The following is a 6,886-nucleotide window of genomic DNA, read 5'->3' on the forward strand; positions in this document are numbered from 1 at the left end:
CACACATGCACATGCACACACGCACACAAGCGCACACAGGCACACACACCACATGCACATGTGATGCGTACATGCACACTTGCACACATGCGTGTGCACACGAACACACGCACGCACATGCACATGCACACACGCACATGCACACGAGCATGCACACGCACACGCACCCCCCACCCCCACCGCTCCCGGCTGAGCTGGGCGTGCCGTGGGGGCCGTGGGGGCCGTGGGGGCCGTGGGGGCCATGGCCCAGCCCTTCCCGTCCTGGGTGGTGAATGTGAAATGCCACCCGTGACAGCTTCCCAGGTGTCCGACGAGGGTCGCGCCTGGCGGAGCACGGAGCGCGCGGGATTGGAGGGAGCTCAGGCGGGGGCAGCGTGGAGGACCTGGGGCTGAGCGGCCGTGGGGCTGCGGGCACGAGGACCCCCCTGCCAAGGCAGAGCCATGCTCCCCCGCGGCCGGCCTCCACCGCCACGCCGCTGTGCCTCCCGCGGCCCCCACCGCGCAGGGCCCCCAACAGGGCTGGGAAGGGGGCTCTGTGGTAGAGTGCTCGCCTCGCAGGCATGAGGCCCCGGGTTTGATTCCTCAGCACCACAGACACAGAAAAAGCCAGAAGTGGCGCCGTGGCTCAAGTGGTAGAGCGCCAGCCTTGAGTAAAAGAGGCTCGGACAGCGCCCAGGCCCAGAGTTCAAGTCCCAGGACTGGCAAGAAAAACAAAAACGTACCACACGGATAATGGAGCCTGTAGGAGAGATGCCGGCCTGCGGGGCGTGCTGCGTGTCCCAGCCCCGTGGACACAGCCCCTCTGCGTGGACAGCGGCTGCTGTCTGGGGGGAGATGGCTCCTGAACTTGAGCTCGACCACAGTGCCAAGGCAGCGGGGACGCGCGGTATAAACGAGGCCGGCCGCCGCTTAGCATCGCTCCAGTTCCTATAGCAACCCCTCCAATCTTACTTGCCCTTTATTGACCAGATATATTTTTAGCGACTGCTCACAGCAGAATAGAAAATGAAGACGATGAACAAAAAATGGAGGAATCGGACGGGGATGAAAGCCCCGCTTTGTTCTTTCTCCAGCACGAGTTCACTGATTATATCAAGGTCTCTGTGGCGTCAAGAAACACGACACAGATTCCCAGTTCCTTGAATTAATGTGTTTGGAAACCCACGAAGTCCACAGAAACCACCAGCCCCTCTGGTGGGTATCCGAAGGCCGCTGGGTCCCTGTGGCGGTGGGCATCGGCAGAACTGAGGCTCTGTTTGCCCCGCCCCGTCTCACGGCATCTCGTGGCAGCTGTCCTGTCAGGAGAAATGTACATATTCATGAAGAACGTTTCTCGGGCAAGGATATTCGGGGAGTGCCTCTTTATCTGTCAAAACCTTCTCCATCAGCGCACAGTTTCTGGGCAGATCGAACGTTTATAGAATCATAAATCGACATTTATCTGACAATCCCATCCAAGGGCTTTATTAGACCTAAGCATTTTCAGGACACCGTCGGGGAGGGTTCTTTCGTGGGGAGTTAGACCTGCGATCTCCTTGAGTTCTTTGAGGGCTTACTCGTGAATGAAATGTAAACACCGACTGAAGTAACAAAGAAAGAGTCAGATCAAAGGCTAGCACTTCACCTTTTCTGTGGACAGAGAAATCAATCATACTGTGCATCGCACCACTGTTAAATGAATTGTGGCACAGCATGCGTAAAGAAATACTATATTGTCTCCCACATGCACACCAGATCACCATTTGCTTTTCTGGGCCTTTGTTTGACCCAAACTAAATTTACAAAAACAAGTACTTTGTTTTTCCCAACTCAAAACATGAGCTCGTGAGATTTCAAAAATAATACCTGTTCCCTCAGACGCCGTCGCACGTACACATACTTACCCAGAGATTTTCCTACGTATTTATAATACGAAAGGACGGAGACCATCATCACATAGTTCTTAGGAGGAATTGAGGTGCCACTTGTGAAAGTTGCATTTTGATTGGAAAGTCCACCATGAGTTTAATCCTCTCCTCATCTTTTTATTTTTTCCAACTCAACCGGGAGCTCCCAGAAGTCTTCCGAATGCAGACAGGGTGCAGGGCGAGCCTGGGAGGTACGAAGTACCATAGCTGCTCTCTCACGACCCTGCGAAAGATCGAATTTGCCTATAAAAGAATGCCCTTAAACAATGGCAAAAACTCCGTCATTTTAAAACAGACATAAGAAGGAATTTCAAAGCTTGCTTACATCTCCCCAGGACTTAGGCCATTTCCAGTTAAGATTTCGCGCAGCACGAGTTGAAAATGAACCAGTGACTTAATTCACTTCCAAGGGATCCATTTTCACAGCAGAAGAGGGGCACGGTCATTCAGGTCCCTGGGTCCCCCGTCCCCCCCCCGCTCCTTCCCCCCAGGTGAGGAATAAATGGGAGCCATTCACTTGTGAACACATAAACACGGGACGGGGGGCGGGCAGGGGGGGGACAGGAAGTAAGTTTCCTGCCAGGGCTTGCTTAGAAGTCTGGTGTGATTGGTGTTGCTTGATCCGGCATCTCTTAGAGGAGGATGAATTACCTCCTCCCTCCCGTTTCTCCTGGAGCTGGAGCTGGCCGCCCACCTCCCCCCCCCCCAGGGCCCCTGGCTCTGACCCTGTCCCCTGCACCAGGTTGGCCATGTCTTCAAAGGTCTGGTCTCCCTGGTTGTGTATGGCCGCTACTCCTCTACAATGTTTGAGCATTGATGGATTCGGGTCTTGCTGAGGCCTTCAGTATTTTAAAGAGGATCTAGACAGGAAAGGACGGGTTGCACGTACAGAGGGGCATCTGTGTAATAAATAAATGTATAATATTATACAATATAATTATATTATGCACCCGGATACAGTGGAGAGAGGGTGGCTTCAGCCCGTCCGGCTTTGCCATTCAAGACCAAGAAAGCAAACAACAGCCAAGTGGATCTTTCCGGTGAGGACGGCGTGGAGGAATGGCTACCTCTTCCCGAGGTTAAGCCTTGGTGTGTGTTCCTTGGCGACACCTGGTTGAGGCTCTGTCTTTCCCGCAGAGTTGAGTGGAGGCCCAGGCACGCGGGGTGTACCTGCGCTGCATGTTACAGTCGCGCCATGACAGATCCGGGTGGAGGGCCCTGGTCGCCCCGAAGACGTTGGGGTTCCGGGTCGTCCGTGGGAGGGCTGCTCCGTGGTAACTCCCTCCCGATTTGACCGTCATTGACTTCTGACCTCTGCCCTCTCACTTAAACTATGATTTCTAAAGGAGCAGGAATGGCTCCCTCTTGGTTGTTTGCACACGTGGCGGGCACACACCGTGTTAGGATGCACGACCAGTTCTTTAGAACGGAAGCCTAAAGTAATTCATTCCCGGAGGCCGCACGTTGCGTGGTAATCCGGATCAGCACTTGGAGCTCGGCCCGTGTGAATGCGGGTACCTCTTCCGTTGTTGTTAAGTTGGCGTGGAAAGCCTTGTCTGAGGTTTGGCACGGAACCTGACATCCCGAGCCTCGACCAGACTCACCGAGGATCAGCCGGACGGGAGGCGGGACTGCCCCTACCCCATCTCCCAGCAAAGGGGATGGTCTCCATCCTTCCCGTTAGAACAACCTCCTTTTGCTCGAGTACCTGTCTTAGTTCTGGTGGCAACGCAGCACGGGAAGCATTCGGTGCGGTGCGCGTGGCTCCAGCCCTGTGCCCCACGCCAGGCCACGGTGGCCATGTGCGGCCTTGGGATTGTGTAAGGGTGTGGGGTGCGGGCGTGGACGGCAATGCTTGCTGAGGGGTAAATGCAAGATGGGCGTGTGCTCAGAGAAGACCCGCACGTGGTGAAGAGAGAGTGGTTTCTGGTCCTTCGGTTACAGGCTTCATCTTCATTTACATGACACAATGTGTGTCACAATTGACTCTCATCAAGCCATGCCGGAAATGGCTCTAGATCACAGCCAAACACCCCTCTCTATTTTGCTCTTACCAAAACTTTTCTAGAAGTTTCTGATCAGCCCATGCTGATCAGTCAGGTAGCTAAATAGAAATGAAATCACCTTCATGTCAGCTTGGAGTGTTTTGTTAGAAACTAGTAGACAATTTACATTGTCCACTTCTAAGGCCCGTCAGGCGTAAGTTTAACGTTAGCACAGAGCAAAATCCTGAACACAAAACATAATCTAAAACTTGCATTACGTTTCTCCGGGTTTACTTGACAGTAGTTTCCTAGGGGTGGCTCTCTCCGCCGTACTGTGCTGTGGTTGGCTGAGTGGATTTCACCAAACACGTTAGATTTGCATGATAGAAAAACGTTTTACAGGAATATAAAACTTTGTACCAACTGCAACAATATTTATGGTTATTTTTAGAGAGAGAGAGGAGATTATTTAAAATCTGGCCTGGTTAAGGAGGAAATATTATTAAGATACAATAAATATTATTAGGAAATAATCATTGTACTTCCAGAGAAATGAGTTTAAAAGTGATTTTCCCGCAGGTTTTCTTTCAGCACGGTTAACAGGATTGCTCATTTATTTTGCTTCGGTGATCATTTATCAAGAAGCTATCAGGGTTCGTGTTTTCTTACAACGTGGAATTGGATACAGGCTTCAATAACATGCAAACATCAGTTACCTTACGTTTGGATGAAATGAAAGACATCCTTTCATTCGCATCAGATGACAGAGCCGGCATTGTTCTCTCCATCTGTATTCCTAACTGATTGGAGTAACCCACCATGACCATCATTATTGCTGATGGACAAGTCTGCCTGAGACGGAGCAGATTCCTTATTACCTGGTCACGAACTTCCTCCCGTAGGTTCTCCTCCATTCTCCCCTTTTCTTCCTGCCGTTTCCCTCCCTCCCTCCCTTCTTCCCTTCTTCCCTCCCTCCCTCCTTCCCTCCTTCTCTCCTTCTCTCCCTCCCTCCCTCCCTCCTTCCCTCTTTTCCTCCCTCCCTCCTTCCCTCTTTTCCTCCCTCCCTCCCTCCCTCCTTCCCTCCTTCTCTCCTTCCCTCCCTCCCTCCCTCCTTCCCTCCTTCCCTCCTTCCCTCCTTCCTTCCTTCCTTCCTCCCTCCCTCCCTTCTTACCTGTACTGGAGTTTGAACTTATGGCCTTGATCTTTAGCTCAGCTTTCTTGCTCATGGAGGGAGCCATGCTTAGCTGGAGATAGGGCTGTCGAAGACTTTTCTTGACCGTTGACATTGAACCGTGACCCTCCAGTGCTCGGCTGCCTCTTCCTTTCCAATGAAACCTTCTGCAGTGGTAACGCTGGAAGCCGTGGCATCAGATTTCATGATGGATGTCTAATGCCGCTTCGTTTTGAGTGCAGAGATACTGCCAGACGCGGTTGCTCCCTGCGCAGAGCACTTCCAAGTGTGGCTGTCTAACCCGCGGGTGGGGGGTGGTTAATCAGATTGAGTATTTGTAGTAAGTGGATAACTTCTTTGTCCACGAGTAATTCTCCAGAGCTGATACTCACCACCCGCTGACAGAGTTTGATTACCATGACTAGTTTACCGGGATGTTCTGTATCCTGGGCTCACTGTGGGACCATGTCGGGGGCCAGGAGAAGCCCGGAGCAGCGTTCAGTCTTCTGGAAGCTTCCCTGGGGCCCTGGTGGCAGGTTCTGGGCCCCGCTGCTGTGAATAGGGGGTTATGGATTATGGGTACGTGGGTGAACACACGCTGATCTGTACCTCTCCGCAACATGCCACAGGGGGCGTTCCGTTTCTTCGTGGAAGAAGGAATTCCTAGTTTCGTTCAGTCGCAGGGAGCTGACCTTGGCTTTCAGCAGTTTTCCTGCCCGTAGTCCAGGTGTTCTGTTCAGAACGGGGGGGGGTGACGGGGACCGTGGGGGCTTCTGGAGTGTCTCTCCCTGCCCGGGAGCCAGGTCCTCCCCGGTTACGCCCAGGGTGGTGGGCGCCTCTCCAAGCAGGCGTGTCTTCCCGTGAGCTGGGTTGCTGTGCAGACTCCCACACCTGCGTTTTCTGTGGCGGGGTGTCTGATGCTCTGACGAAGACTTACTCGAGTGCTGGATGTGGGTTCAGGGTGCGGGGCGCTGCTCGGAGGACGCCCCCAGGAGATGCACAAATGTGCACCTGCATTTCTCCACCCGCGGAAGCCTCGCGAGGGACTGGCCTGCTCGCGGGCGGACCACGCCCCTCCCAGGCGGGGGCACTCCACATTACGGTAACTCTTCAGCAAATGTGCGCATCACCCCTTCCGGCTTCCTTCCTGCCGAAGCCAGTCATCCAGTCACCCAAACGCGGTTCGTCCCCAGGTGGAGGCAGCTGGGGACAACCAAGTGTGTTTGCAACTGTGTGACAAAAAAATAGTACTGAAGCCGGGCACCTGTGGCTCACGCCTGACATCCCAGCCACTCAGGAGGCTGAGATCTGAGGATCGCGGTGCAAAGCCAGCCTGGGCAGGAAAACCCATGAGACTGTGATCTCCAACGAACCACCATTAAACCAGAAGTGGTAGAGTGCCAGCCTTGAGCTGAAGAGCTCAGGGACAGCCCTCTGAGGGACAGAGTTCAAGCCCCACCAACCTACCAAAAAATAGTAGGACCAAAGTGTTTCACAGACCTGTGACAGTTGACAGAATGACTCCATGTGTGTGTGAAATTGCTTGGCGAGCGTCACGGTTAGGATCATAAGAAGACGAGACATAAAGAATTTACGAGAAGGGCGCCGTGGCTTACGCCTGTCATCCCAGAGGCAAGGAGGCTGAGGGCAGGAGGCTGGCGTGCTGAGGACAGCTGGGAAGGGAAGCCCACGAGGCTCCTCCCCGCGGGAGGAAGGCGGAGGCAGAGGTGTGGACCTGGGATCTGAGCAAGGATGGGACTCGGAGGGTGAAGCCCGGCCAAGGGAGACGCCACCCCCCCACCCCCACCCCACACCCCCAACCC

The sequence above is a fragment of the Dipodomys ordii genome, unplaced genomic scaffold (assembly GCF_000151885.1).
Source record: "Dipodomys ordii isolate 6190 unplaced genomic scaffold, Dord_2.0 Scaffold29, whole genome shotgun sequence".
Taxonomy (NCBI): Eukaryota; Metazoa; Chordata; class Mammalia; order Rodentia; family Heteromyidae; genus Dipodomys; species Dipodomys ordii.